The sequence below is a fragment of the Aedes albopictus genome, chromosome 2 (assembly GCF_035046485.1).
Source record: "Aedes albopictus strain Foshan chromosome 2, AalbF5, whole genome shotgun sequence".
Lineage (NCBI taxonomy): Eukaryota > Metazoa > Arthropoda > Insecta > Diptera > Culicidae > Aedes > Aedes albopictus.
The window spans coordinates 193,532,585-193,548,029 of record NC_085137.1 but is presented as its reverse complement, the minus strand read 5'-3'; the positions used below and the strand labels follow the sequence as shown (position 1 = coordinate 193,548,029).

General features: G+C 37.1%; 3 protein-coding genes across 11 annotated transcripts in view; 2 read left to right on the top strand and 1 right to left on the bottom strand.

Moving 5' to 3' along the window:
* The window catches only part of LOC109622675 (uncharacterized), a 517,321-nt gene that overhangs the window by 402,321 nt on the left and 99,555 nt on the right, over window positions 1–15,445 (top strand). The window lies entirely within an intron of this gene.
* The window catches only part of LOC109413726 (6-phosphofructo-2-kinase/fructose-2,6-bisphosphatase 1), a 393,602-nt gene that overhangs the window by 280,695 nt on the left and 97,462 nt on the right, over window positions 1–15,445 (top strand). The gene's annotated exons all lie outside the window — the stretch shown is intronic.
* The window catches only part of LOC109409620 (alpha-N-acetylgalactosaminidase), a 272,573-nt gene that overhangs the window by 256,165 nt on the left and 963 nt on the right, over window positions 1–15,445 (bottom strand). For 5 of the 9 annotated variants that reach the window (XM_029873599.2, XM_029873597.2, XM_029873593.2 and 2 more), the window contains exon 2: window positions 14,717–14,932. The gene's annotated coding sequence lies outside the window, so the exon portion shown is untranslated. The remainder of the gene's footprint in view (window positions 1–14,716; window positions 14,933–15,445) is intronic. The other 4 variants (XM_029873600.2, XM_029873598.2, XM_029873606.2 and 1 more) reach the window with 1 other exon arrangement.

Genomic DNA, 15,445 nt, shown 5'->3' with positions numbered 1-15,445 from the left:
GGAATACTTTCAGTAAATTCTTACGGTAATCTTCCTAGGATTTCTTCCGGGATTTCTACTGGAATTGGATTGCTTCAGATAACTTTCTCAGGACTTCTGAGAGATTTACTGCATGCATGCAAAAAGGGTAGTCTTGATAGGTTAACGAGCTATGTATTAGGCATGGCAAAATTTGCAACAAGGAACAGAGATATTTTGAAAATTTATGGAAAAAATCCAACGTCGAACTCAGACACTCTTAGCAAAGTCCTTTTTACTGGATAAAGATAAGTTTGAATTAGATTAAACAAGACCTTTGTAATATGTTTTAGTCAAATAAACTAGTAGAGGTTATTAAAACTAACACAAAATATAAACAACACTAGTTAACAAAATAAAACGAAAGTCGTGAACTTCGTGTTCAAAAATACTGTAAACTAGTGTAATAGGTGTATGGGTTTAACACGGTTCTCAAAACCTCTACAAGACTAATTGGTTATCAAAAGGTTACTTAAGGGAAAAACTAAGGAAATTTTTTAAGTCAGACAAATATACCTATAGTAATAAACCTGTGCGCCGACTATATATTGCTCAGCGGCGGCGTAAGGGCCATTTTTAGTCGGCGTGACCGAAATTTATTCATGAGGTCAGCATAAGTCAGCATAATATCTTAGACGTTGACCAATAAATAATAAGCAAAGACGTTGTCGGTACGCTCTAGAATTAGTAGTCTAAGCTTCTTAATGACCATTGAAGGTATACATTATTACGTTTGTTTACATTTTTTTTTTTTACATTTCTGCTCGAGTCCGTCACTGCGACCAGTTATTAGACCTATTGTGGTATTACCCGTATCCTTAGTGCAGCGCATATCGCATTACATTATGTTGTTTTCATATGAGATTCAGAAACTATCAAATTTGATATGAAGGTTGCACTAGTTGGACTTAGGAATCCCCGAAGGTTTCCGGGAGGAATCCCCGAAGTAATCCCAGAACAAATTTCCGAAAGAACTCCAGAAAGAACCTTGAAGGAACTTCTGGAGGAATCCCAGAAGAAACTTTTGAAGAAATCCTGCAAAACCTGCTGTACGAAACCCTAAAGGAAGTTCAGCAGTGATTCCCTGGGGGCTCAAGAATCTCTCTTAGAGAGAACCCTGTAGTAATTTCTGAAGAAATGCCTGATTGGAATTTTAGAAGAACTCCAGAAGAAATTCCTGGAAAAATCCCTGAAGGAATTCTTGGAGGAATTTCTGAAGTAATTTCAGAAATATACACGAAAAAAATCTAGAAGAAGTTCTCGAAGAAATTCCAGGAAGAACCCTCGAAGGAAATCTAGGAAAAATCCCAGAAAGGATTCCAGCAGAAATCCCAAAGAAACTCGTATAGGAATAAACTAAAGAATGGAAGATGGAATATCCAAGGGATTTCAAGTAGGAATTATCAAAAAATATCCAAAAGGAATCCTCTAAGGAATTCAAGGAGGACTCGCGCCGTTATAAAACGTACAATCAGGGATGGGAACACTCACTTGCGAAGAGTTACACTTACTTGCTATTTTCTCAGCTCAGAAATGTACAATCAAGAAACGATGTATGGACGACTTTTGCCTTGTGGTTTTGTCTAAAACTTTTCCAAATAGAGTAGGGGTCGCACACGAATCCCAAAGTCGTGACAGAGCTGTGAAAGCGACTCTCCACAAGATGAGTGTAATTATATTCACCTCAAGGAGAGTGCCTTCGCAGCTCCCTCACAACTTCGGTATGGGTGTGCGACCCCTACTCTATTCGGCAAACTTTTAGACAAAATTACCAGGCAAAAGTCGTCCATACATCGTTTTTTGAGTACACGCATCTGAGCTGAGAAAACTGCAAGTGAGTGTAACTCTTTGCAAGTGAGTGTTTCCATCCTTTAACATGACCAATAAATCTCGCACTGTGCGAGCAATTTTGGTATCCAACAGGCGCGTGTCCTGAAAGGTTAATAGGTAATTTTCACCCTTTAACGATATAAATCAGCAAGACAAATTTTGTGAACAACAGATCACGTTCACAAAAGATAGACGCACTCATTTAAACTCCACGTTTTCCTCAAATCATGGTTGAAATAAATCAATTTCCTTAAAATTTCGGCTTCCTTGCACCCTTTTTCGCTATAGTGTATGGCTAACTCCATAAGGAATGCATGCAAATAGTGCGAAAAGGAACCGAAGTTAAAAAATGTAACCATAATTGGGACAGGGTGCCTATCATTGGCACACGCTTTCACTAAAAGTAGTTTTGGATCCGTTCAGTAAAGTACGGAAACTAAGCTATCTCTTAACATATTGATGACATTCGTAAGTTTTCTCGTTATTTTTGTACAAATAGCTTCCCTTAGTTAGTACCAAAATTGGTATACGCACCCTATTTGCAAGGTTTGTATGGAAAATCTAAGAAGGAACAGTGAGATTAACGGAGGCTTCTGGGCCTTTCAAGAGGTTTTTTCAGTGGTTTCAGAGAGTTTCAAGAGGTTATAAATACTTGTTTAGAGAGCCTAAGTAGGGAAAGGGAAGTGTAAGAAGGATTCTGGCCATTTCAAATGAACTTGATGGTTTTCAAGATGTGTCAGGGTAATTCAAGATTTCAGGGAGATTCATGGGGAGCTAAATAAGGTTTCAAGGGATTTCAGCTTAAGTTTGAGTTAAATTGACCGCCTGGTGATCGCTATTCCAGTATCGTCAGATTAGCTACACAGTACACACACATTAAACCAATGAGGTAACTGCTTTGGATTGGCGCGGCCTCGTGGTCTCGATGATTACACTTTTGCTGTGTATACGGATGATCATGGCTTCCACTCTGCCGCTCCTCGAAAAACGTTCCGTCAAGCCGACACACATCGTCATGTGACACTGATCCTTCTCTGAGCACTTGAAACCTTATAATTTGAAACGGCGCTACGACCTAGATACCACTGCGTCTGCACAAGTTCATCCTGGGATGTCAAAGAGTAGCTTGGTGGATTGTGGAGTAGAAGAAGGAACTAGATATAAAGAAACATAGGAAGAGGAAAGGAACGGGAAAGGGATAGAACCCAGCATCTTTTGCATTCAAATCAGAACCGGTGGCCCCCAGACCAACAAGCTCGTCTGTAATAAGGTTTCAATAGGTTTCAACGGATAAAGTAAGGTTGTTAATATTTACAAATACAACATAAAAAAAATATTTTAAATTAGTTCACTTTTGAACTGTATTCAAGGTGGCTGGAATCGGATTGACGTTTTCATTAGCAGAGTAACTAAACTACCGTGTGTTTATCAAATTCATACCACGACTTCAGAAAGTGATCCTACTTTAAATCTCGATCGTTTTTCTTCTCCTCCACAGGTAAGCCGACAACGAGAAATCGATTTCCAGGTAAATGAATCAATGCCGCATTATGAGCCAACTTGCATAAGAAGCTTTCTAGCGTGCAATGTCTCCGGCATTGGAGCACTTCTTCGTCAGTCGTTCCAATCTCGTTATTAAACCCAATTCCTCATGCCAAACCATCATCGTGGAGATCTTCTGTTAACAATTAAATCACGACCGATCCAAACCAGCCCAAAAAACGCGGGCGCGCGCGCAAGCGCTCTATTCCCAAACCCCTCTATTACGTAGGTATCTGTTTCTGTAGCTCGCGAGTCGCGAGTCGCGACTCCGACTCCGGTTGAGGCAGGCGGATTGGCCTTTCCCACTCACAAACTCTTGGACCGATAATGACAACAATAAATTGCACGTTTTGCTCCAAAGTTGGTTTCAATATGCACCGGGAATCCATCGGTCGGTCGGTTGGTTATACAAAGCGTGCCGCCGCCACACAACAGTTTACCCCGACGAATTAGGGGAAAAAATATATGAGATACCATAACTAACAATTATATTACAACAACGGCAATAACAACAACAAAAAACAGAATAACCATTTCTGCGGTGTACATCGACGTCGTCGTTGTCGTCATTTGCTGGCGATATACATAAAAACGGAACATGTCGACGAGACCAGGAAGAGCAATGCTTGGCTTTCGGCCTTCTTCACCACATTGCATTGCTTGAGCTTGGTGCTTGGTGCTTGAGGGCTTTGGGGGAACATGACGATCGGCGGCGCGACGGTTATGAGTCGAGACGGTTTCCTTCCCCAGCACAATAATGTGCTCTTCAAACCGTCTTCACTTCACTTGACGACGGCGAGTGAGTTTACTTTGAGTTTATTAATCAATTCATAAGAGTCCCATCCCGTCGACTGCTGATGCTGCTGGGTTCTCTTTCTCCGGTCGAGGAGAGGCCCTTGAGGGTCCGCACACTTGGGGCTTTGCTGCTGGAGAGTTGTTCGGAGAAATGCGGATAAACAAACATAACCTCTGGCAGCAAAAGTGGGCGAACAAACATATGGAGATGGATGCTTCTTAAAGCTAGAGTAAGATGAAATGGTTTTAAGAAAGAAAACTGAACGTTGACGTAGTTGTAATCAAGTTTGCAAAAATAAGTACCGTAAAGTAGGGTTAGTAAGCCATAAAGTATATTTTTGCCTTTAGCACGAAATAAAAATGCAATATTGTCCTGAGTCCGGAAAACATTATGATATTATAAGTTAAGAAGCATGCTTTGTCCCAGTTTACAGTAAATAAATGTTCAATACCAACAAACTAAGTAAGTTGAGAAGCTTGTGATCATGAAGTGATCAAGAAACGCCAGAATAGTTCAAAGAATCCCCAGCTTATGTTGCTCTATTTCTCCATAGGTGGAAAGGGAATTAGGTTGACGAAAGCCTCAATCCCAGCAAAAGAATGCCACCTTTCCTCAAGCATAAAAAAGTAAAACAGGTTTCGCCGGTCCCTCGTTTAGTATTGTGATACCCGTCGGGCACGTAGAAGTGTAAGTCCGTTATGACGCCGACACTCGCTAAACAATAATAAACACTATGACAAAGTACCATGAACAATGTCTCCATAACTTGTTAAATGTCATGCACGGGCATAAGCGTAACTAGGTCATAGTTCTAGGGGGGGCCAAGGTCATGTCGATATAGATTTTTTATACTAAAAAGAAACTTTTCACCTGAATTGCGTGATTTTTTTTCCGAAATGGATTTTTCTGGAGGGGCCCAAGCCCCCCCTGGCCACCCCCTATTTACGCCAATGTGCACGGGCCTACGACGGCTCGGCTGTTCCGGAGAGGTAAACAAATTGTCAATTCATCCAGCGGATAGCTCAAGAACGTTCCCATCTCGTTGTTGTCGCTCGTCGTTGCTCGCAGGGAGACCTATTTAGATGCGAATGGCACGCTTAATTGTGTAGATTAACCGTAGTGCAATTTGAAGTGTTGAATAATCGTCACGTATAGTGGCTGTTATGTTGTTTGTCAACTCTAGCTGAGTTATACGCGAGACGTGTGTGATTATTATTGTGACCTCGCGTATGAGAGGGTTACATATCTGTGTAGATAAATGGCACCATAAACGGTGATTTTGAGAATATGCGAACGCGATAAAGGTGGCAAATTGTTGCACAATGTTACGTGTCAATCGTAATGGGGGACGTTTTGTACACCTGGATATTCTTCCTCTTCATCTTGGTGTAACGTCCCAACTGGGACAAAGCCTGCATCTCAGCTTTCAATGCTCAAAGGGCACTTCCACAGTAATTAATTGAGAGCTTCCTCAGCCAATGACCATTTTCATGTGTATACCGTGTGCTAGTTACGCAGATTCTCTATGCCCAAGGAAATCAGGGAAATTTTTCATTACGAAAAATTGCTGGACCCACCGAGAACCGAACCCGCCACTCCCAGAATTGTCTTTGCTAAATCCCATACGCTTACCTATAAGGGCCCTATATATATCGAGGTCTACTAATTTATTATTATTATATTTTATTAAAGACACTTTGCCAAATAAGTTGGCGTTCGTGTCCAAACGGGTCTACTAATGATAGTTGATTTTTTCTTTAAATTTTATTTTTTTATGGTTTTTTTCTAATTCCCGTCTATGTGAGTACCGACCAATAGTGATCAAATTCATTCTTGCACCTCGCCTAACGCCTCATTGCAAATTTGGTATGAATTACTTATTTATAAATAAGCTCCCCTAACATGTTAAAAAATATATATATATTGTAAAAGAACTTCAATTTCCTTAAAATAACACTAGTTTACAGCATTTTTGAACTCGGTAAGCTGATGATCATTTTTGGTGTAGAATCATGCCCTGAGTTCGAAAACGCGAAAGAAAAAAATTACAGTAGGGTGGAAATTTTTTCGACTTTCCATACAAGGTTGATGGTTTGAAATCGATTTTTGTTCTATTTTTAAGCAAAGCCACTCACTTCAAACATCTCATTCTCCGTAATCAATGCTCCGATTGAGATGAAATTTTTACTGTAACTCGCCTACATATGATATGTCAAATAAACGTCGAGAAAGAATTTTTAAATTGTTTTTTTCCTATTGAAAAAAATACATTTCTTCAAAAAATGTTGAGAATTTTGCTAAAATTTAAGGAGATCATCCCTAAAACTCGCCAATATCTTGAAATTCATCAATCTGACGCAAAACCTGTATTCAGATGATCGAATGGTATTGTATTCTGCTTTTAATTTATGGAAAAAGATTCAAAATTGGTTGAACAAAACGCAATATATTTGAATTTTAGTAAATTATATATTTTGAAAAGCTGTAAAGCTCGATATTGAGCTAAAACTCAAAAACTGTTCTACTTCAAATTTTTTGAAGGTCGGTTACGAAATTAACACTAAATTGTGCTTCAAAAATTTTGGTCGTTGATAGAAGTTCACGACTTTCGTTTTATTTTGTAAACTAGTGTAATAAGATTGAATTACTGTCCCTCAAACTATGTTTCCGTCTAGTCCACGTCTATTTCGGACACAACCTGAATTCAATTACCGGCACACCTACCACGTGACACTACGGTACATAGGATGGTCAAAAAATATGATTTGACCGTAGGTGTTTATTCGAAAAGTGGATTAATTTTCCGCAATCCAAATCAAATCATGTGTTATAGGCAGGCTTGTAAACATTCGACACTTTTTACTACCTTCGTTTCGTTGCCGCGGTCGGGTGTCAGCTTGCTTTGTTTCATTCGAGCGTGACCGCTACCTCTTACACACAACACGAGCGGCAGAACGAAGATCAATAAACAAAAAGTCGATCAAATCAACGTCGTCTGACACGGTGACATTTGTCTAATTTCAGCTTTTCGCAAGATTTCAGGCAATTTTGATTAGGATTGGTATAATATTAGTTTATTCGTGTGTGATAAATCGATTACTACACATACATTTATACAAAACAGCTCTCTTTATGGGAAAGACATGAATAACAAAAACCGAACCATCTCCCGAAGACGCAATCGTGGTCAAGCGCATTCATTCGACATTTTTGTTCCGGACAGTAGTTTGATCGCTTGTGTTGCGCATGTTGGAGACAAAGGAAGCCGAATATCGACAAAAAGGTGTCAAAGACTGTGATCGCTAACAAGACTGGAGGAACAATTGAGCAGAAAGTTTTAAATTTGGATGAATGTAGCTTTAGAATAATGAACGAAAACATTCAAATTAATATGTATGTTTGCCTACCAGATCATAATACGCCATCACAGTGCAACAAAGAAATCTTTCTCTGTGGTTGTGAAATACGATGTTCCGCATGCTGAAAATTCACGAAGGCATCTTTTTATTTACATTTTATCGACGGAAAAAAGAGATATATTTAATTATTTGAACAGCTTTTACTGCATTCTGCAGCAGTGAAAGCCAACTGAAGTATTATAGAGCTTTTGTGGGATGTAAACAGCAGGTTGGTTCAACAAGTGAATCTGGTGAAGTGAAAATTGATCGGCGATGAAAAACAATTCAGCTAACTGCTGCTTCGCTTCCGTTGTCTTCGTCATACGCAAAACGAGAAAAATTGTCAACGTGTAAGTGGAGTGAAATTTTGCGTGAATATTCGATATCTAGTGCTACAAGGGATGGCTATTGATAGTCTATACCTTTTAGATTCCATCTGATGAGCTATTAGCAAACGTTAGTTGGAATATTTGTAATTTTCGTCTATTTTCCGTCGGATATGACGAAAAATAGTGCATATGATGAAATAGATTTTTCCCTATTTTTTATTTATCATAAAAAACAACAATTTTCATCATCCGTTTGCCATTTTGACTTCAGCTTTAACTTTTGAGCTAAAAAAGGACCTAAATGTATATCCATGGAAAAAAATCATAAAAAATATATCACAGAAACGGTTTGTTCGATTTCTATGCTGTCTTCGGTAATATTTTACTTGATGGAGATAACTACACACTCATAACAAATTCGCGGGCTCGGCAAAATCGCGCACAGCCATCTGCTCAGCAAAATCTTTATCTGGTATCTCAGCAAAAAGTGACGATTGTTAGCTGATTCTCAGCAAAACGATTGCCGACTATCAGCAATGAACTGTCAAAACTGCTGAGATCCCGGCAAAATGATTGTTTGCTGATTGCTCGGCTGTGCGAATCTCGGCAAAAGTTTGAAAAAATGCTGATATCCCGGCAATCTGAATTAAGTGTGTACATTTTTGTTGTGCAAGATGCGGTTCAAAGTCACCAGCTGCACAGTCACAGCACATCAAGCACAGTAGCATGTTCAAATATATCAGTTAAATAGTTTTTTTTTTGGAAGATATACCGTCAAGGCGCCATTCACCGTGTGTCTTCGAATATTTTTTCATTATTTCCATATTATGATTGAATGATATGACAATTTCCCTTCAATTTCACCAATACAACACTAATGTATTGTTACCATGTCAAAACGCTCATTAGAAATATTTAAAAGTATCATTTTGACACTAAAGTGTGTTTACATGAAGCGGGTGTCTGCTCGTTTACTGCATTTATAGTGAAAAAACGAAAACTGCGCTAAGGTGATTTAAGCGATAAACTAAATGTAGTAACGTTTTTATTACACCAAGAAGCAATTAAATTCTCATATCCGGTATGTATTTTGCATTACCGACGTAAGTTTAACAAGAAAGTACGATTACTCGTACTTTTTAATTGAAACAAAAAGGCACGGTAAATGGGAACCCTAAAAATCAATGGTCTCCATTCACCGTGCTCCATATTGTCCCATATATCTCGAAAAAATCGAAAATTGGAACATTCGTTTTTCTAATAAAATCTTGCAAGTTATTACTTGAAATGAATTTAAACGAAGAAAATTCCCTTGGCTGTGTTGTTTTGATCATTTTTAAATAAAGTAGAATAAAATTTCTCATACTCGGTGAATGGGTCCCTACTACCACGGTGAATGGTGACCTACCACGGAATTAGGCGACCCTACTACCCTTTTCTAATTGTACTATATCACCAAATTTTGTGAAAAAATTTCTACTTCTGTGGATATTGCTTTAATTTTAACCTATAATGAAGGCAATTAAAAGCGACACCAACAATGTTTATAAGACTGGTGTCAAATGACAGCCCTTATTTGTCCCGAATCCTCTTAGATCCACGGTGAATGGTGCCTTGACGGTATGTCAATTTTAGGAATAGCTGTGATGTAGATGTTCAATGACTTTTTTCATGGCATTACGTTGCAAACTGCCATGTGATGCCTTAGGAAGAACCATAAAACGCAACACGGCAATAAATATTTAAATCCAACAAGCCGTAAAAAAAGAATATTTAGAAATATTTTCGAAAATTCGTTGGGAACTTCTTTGTCAATTTCTTTAAGAATTTTTTCGACAAATTTTTCTTAAAAATGTCTTTGGCATTTTCATTGGCATTTGTTCAACCATTTCTTTTATGATCACTTTGAGATTTTTTTTTTATTAAAATGATGTTCTTATTGAGAATAATTTTATTGAGATAGATTAATTTCTTTGGGAATTACTTTTGCCATTTCTACAAACATTACTTTGGAAACTACTCTGTAAATTATTTTGGTAATTTATTTGGAAAAGCCTTCGGTTATTCCTTTTATGTATTCCTCGAAGCTTTTTCGGCAATTCCTCTGAAAATTTCTCAAGCCATCTGTTTAGAAATGACTCAAGCAATTATGTTAGGAATTCTTTCCATAATTGTTTCGACATTTTCTTTGGAATTCCGTCGGGTATTTCTATGGAAATTTCTGAAACAATTCCATTCGGAATCCAGAAGCCCAAAGAAACTCTTGAAAAAATGTATAACCAATTCTCAGAGGAATCGACGGATGAAATTTCCAAAAAAAAAAATCCAACAGGGTTCACCAGAGAAATTTCAATGTAAATTTACATGAGAATTCACAAAGAAATTTCCGAAGAAATTCTTAAACAATATGCCGAGGAAATTTTCTAAAGATTTTCTGGAGCAGTTTCCAAAGCAATTACCGAACGGTTTTTCAAAGACAACGCCAAAGAAATTCCCAAAGGGGTTATCCAAATATGACGTCAATCGTAATCATGAGACGTGACACTCCATGTACACCAAATTCTTTTTACACGATTTTTTTTCACGCGATTTTTTCGAAGTTACGTGATTCTTTTTATCGCGACTTTGATCATCTGAAAAATCGCATAAAAAAATCCTTCGGTTTTTACGCAATTTCCAAAAATTATGTAAATTGATGCGGTTTGTTTTGAACGCGTAAAAACAGAATTTAGTGTATTAGTGTAAATCCTGAATAATGTTATATTTCAATCGTTTATTTGAATCGTTCCAAAAAAGTTGTTAGAGAAATCCTCAAAAGAATTTCTGAACTCGTAAACGGCGCTCAAAGACATTTCAAAAAACAATTGCTAAAAGCATTCTTAATGAGTTTCCAAAGAATGCTTCAAAGAATGTTCCGAAAAAAATTAAAAAAATTCAAAGAAAAGTGCTGATCCAACTGGTGCCTTTATCGGTTCGTGGAGATACAGCCAGGGCTTTGCTGATTTCAGATGTTTTGGAAGGACACCCTAATTCTTCCGCCATTCTGGGTCAATTAGACATTGATGTTCAAAATCGTGCTTTTCGCAACAAATTAAATGCTACGGCCATCCCTAAACCGGTTGAACTACAGCATGTTTGGGAGGGTTAACGGCTTGCAACATAACTTTAATGTAGCTTGTTCATTGTTTTTATTTTAATGAGTCTCGTCAAATACCACAAAAGAATTGTTCAGACAGTTTTCAAAGTCATTTTTGAAAGATAATTCAAAACTTGTCAAATTAATTCCAAATGGTAATGGTGGATGAAAAAAATTCCAAAAAAAAAAAACAATCCCTAAAAAGAGGCAGAATGAATTGCCGAAGACATTTTCAAACAAATTGCCTGAGCCATTTTCAAATCAATTAACAATGGCATTTCTGAAAGAATCCCCAAATAGATTTCTGGAGAAAATAAAAAAGAAAAAAACAAATATGAAGATCAAAAAGTGATATTTGTTTGATTGTTATAAGAGATAAAAGTACTAAAAATGATATCAGAAATCTACTCTTGCATTACCATCATCATATCATATTTAGCTCTTATATGATCTAATTAATAGCAGCGAGCTATTCGTTTGATCTTAAAATATCATATTTTGATATTGGTCAGATGTTCTGGGAACAATTTTTTGATATTATTATTATTTTTTATATCAATCAAACTAATGGGGATTTTTTTATTACCATACGGGTTTGGGCCGAAGGGTCTCAGAGATTTTCATGAACTTTTTCCACAGGCAGGGCTCATGGATAAATGAAGAAAAAAAAAATCAGGGTCGCCTATTTTTAAGGAAAACTCAGGTGGATTTTTTTTTGTTTTCCCCTGACTCTACTTAGGATCTGGGACTATTTGGGCAGAAGCACCTATTTTGGGCACTTGCTGCTATAACTCAGTCAATTTTTAACCGATTGACATGATTTTTGAAACACGATCAGATACGCACAGTATCTAGCCATGTTCAATAATTCAAGTCAATCGATTTGAAATTGACTGAGTTATAGCAGCAAGTGCCCAAAATAGGTGCTCCTGCTCAAATGGTCCCAGACCCCACTTTGAAAAATCATAACTCAAGAACGAAGCATCGTGGAAACAAAGTTTTTTCACAAAACGAAAGCAAATTTTCTCAATCCAAAAAAAATATAAACTGGAAAAAGTTTTCCACAAAGTTTTTTATATTTTATATTTTTGAGAGAGTTAATTCACAAGGTTTAATCGCTGAAATTTTTGGAGTGCACTTTTTTTTCGTTTTTGAGTTATGACCAATTTTGTTGAAAAATGTCCAAATGTGGCATATAAGCCTTTTCTTTGAAAAATCATAACTCAAGAACGAAACATTGTAGAAACAAAGTTTTTTTTTTAATGAAAATTAAGTCAATTTTTTGAGGAATCCAAATCATATTGCTAATTTAGAGAAAAATTTCCGTTTTACGGAAGATTGAGAAAGCTACTGCAGCTGTCAGACTACTGATTTTCATCAAGTTATCATCAATCGGGTCAAAGATGCCTTGGATACGACGCCGATGATCATTGTTTGTTGTTGCTTCCCAGAGCAATTCACATTGCAAGCATACTTTGATTATACCGTCTGTTTCAATGATATGATGATTTTCAGGGCTGCGGTAGGACTTTGACAGCTGCGGTAGAACTCGGCGGCTACCGCAGAGTGGAAATTTTTCAAAAAATATTTTCAAACAAATATTTCCTTTGATCGCTTTTTTAATGCACTTTTTTTCGTTCTTGAGTAATGGCCAATTTTGTGAAAAATGGATTCCTGAGAATATTTGCTCTCATTTTCATTAAAACGATGCCTCGTTCTTGAGCTATGATTTTTCAAAGAAAAGGCTTCTATGACACATTTGGACATTTTTTAACAAAATTGGTCATAACTCAAAAACGAAAATAAGTGCACTCCAAAAATTTCAGCTATTAAAGCTGAAATAAAATAACCTTCTCAAAAATATTTTGAGTGTTCGATAATAGTTTTTCTGGCTTTTCTTTACAAATAGTTTTCTATTTGTATAGAAAAGCCGGAAAAACTATAATTGAACTCGTGGAAAATTTTCAATAAAATATGAAAATTTTGTCAAAAACTTTTTCCAGATCATTTTTTTTTATTTCCTAGAAAATTTGCTTTCATTTTCTAAAAAAAACTTTGTTTCTACGATTTCTTTGTTCTTGAGTAATAATTTTTCAAAGTAAGTAGGGTCAAAGGAAAACAAAAAAAATCCACCTGAGTTTTCCGGGAAAATAGGCAACCTTGAATTTTTCTCATTTTTTTTTTTGTTCATGTATCCATGAGCCCTGTCTGTGAAAAATGTTTCATGAACAAGAGATGATCCAGCCTCGGGTTGAAAATCTCTCTAATAAAGAAAAAAAAATGTATGTATCATGAAAATCTGCGACCCTTCGGCCCAATTTGTACGATAATTTAAAAAAAAAATCCCCTATTATCACGTGTTGATCGTCAGTATTTTACCTCTACCCGGGCGGTAAGCAAACCCTCATCCCACAGCATGGTGAGATAAGAAGTTTGGTGACCCTAACCGCACGGCTACGAGCTCTCATAATTAAATTACCGGTTAAATTTCAAATCGATATGCCAAAAATTTTCATTTATTTTAGGTAATTTGAGAAGGTTGTGTAGTTTTTAATAATCATATTTTTACAGTTGTTATGGAAAATAATATTCGTTCACGTGTTAATTTTCAAGTTGTCGCGACGAAAGTTGTTTTCAAATCCAAAATACATATACCCGGTCTTATACTTAATGTTGTTAAGCTTACATAATTCTCACATTTTTCCTGGAGAAGTATGCACACGAGATTGTTTTTAAACAATAAAATAGAGGGGCTTTAGCGATGAATGTTAAGCTCAAACCGGAAATACATTAGAAGTATTTATGACATGCAAAACATTTATAATTTGTATATTTAGGACATAAACCTTACACACAGGTGTAAAACTATGGAATTGACATGAACGTACTCTTTGGCCACCTCCCTTTATGTAGCCGCCCCATATGGGATGATCCTCATTGAAACAGTTAAACAGGTTAGGGTATTCTATAAAGATAGGTTTTCAAATCGTTTTTGTTAAACTCTGTGCTAAATAAACCCTGTGTTAATGTTAAATTAAAAAAGAAACATTCATATCTCGAATGACGATTTGAATTGGGTTTTTAAATTTAGAAAAATTTATTGATTTTTTAATTTTATACAAAAGAGCATCTTTTTCTAAGCCACTATGATTTTTGTTTCACATTTTTTTAACTTTATGATGATACCAGAAATCAATTTCAAAGATATTTTTAATATCCTCTTTTGATAGCTAGGCAACTGCTTGACAGCTCCGCCCAGTAAAAAAATCCGACTAATGGTAATTCAGCAAACCACTCCCATACAAACTTAATTGATATTTAAACAGGTTTCTGGGCACCAAAATTCATAAAAAAAATGGATTTATGCTCAGTTTGACGTGGAGATTCATCGCTAAAGAAGCCAAATATTCCCTGTGTATTTACAATGCAATCCTTCCTATGAAACATAGTTGAGGAAACTATAATCTACTCTGGAATCTACTCTAGAATCTACTGAACAAATACGATGCTTAGCTTTATCGAACATTGTTGACCCTTGTTTGGCTCAACAACACATTATCTGTATATTTTCTGATTAGTGCTAATCTACTACGTTCCAACAACAGTCATTATCATCGCCATTCGACTCATCTCTCTACCCATCTTCTTCAAATTTAAACTTACTAACCTGTTTGTGTGATTGTTGCTTCAAAATTCTCCTGCTCAAAGTCAATAACCTCTCGCCGTTTTCTTTGTCCAAAACGCGAACAGTGATGACGATTCTGCTTCCTGTCCTGCTTGTCCAATATCCGTTCGCACCTTATAGGTGTATATTTCTTCGCACTTCTTCACTATTTTCCGCTACACAACAAACTATTGAAAGTACTATACTACTAGAGCACTGCTGTAAAACAAAAAAAACAACAATTTCACTCACTTTTCTTTTCCTGCACCCACTGCACTCCACTGCGCAGTGCGGTTCTGACGACGACTTTTATCAATCGAACTTGTTTAGTTGTTAAGGCAAAACGCACACTTTCGACTCTCGTCGGTCGACAAGCCCTCGATGCTCGGACTCGACACAAACTGCGCTTTTTTCTGTTTGCCAAACCCCGGCTGTGGGCACCGCACCGCCAACAAACAGCACGCTGGGTGTAGGTGCAGAAAGCGGTTGACGCGGGGGCGCGGATGTTGGTATGGGCGGCGAAAACAAGTTGCAATCCGCGGCGCCGCGCAAGTAGTGTGTGAGATAACCGCGATATCGAAGCGAAATGCTTCACTTTCCGTTGCTGCTGGCAGGCACGGCACACGATAACGAACAAAAAAAAAACTAAAATCCAGTATTTACTGTGAGCAGAAAAATTCGCTTTTGTGCAGTATTTGTAGTGGCTTGAACGATACTTGAGAATCACTTGCA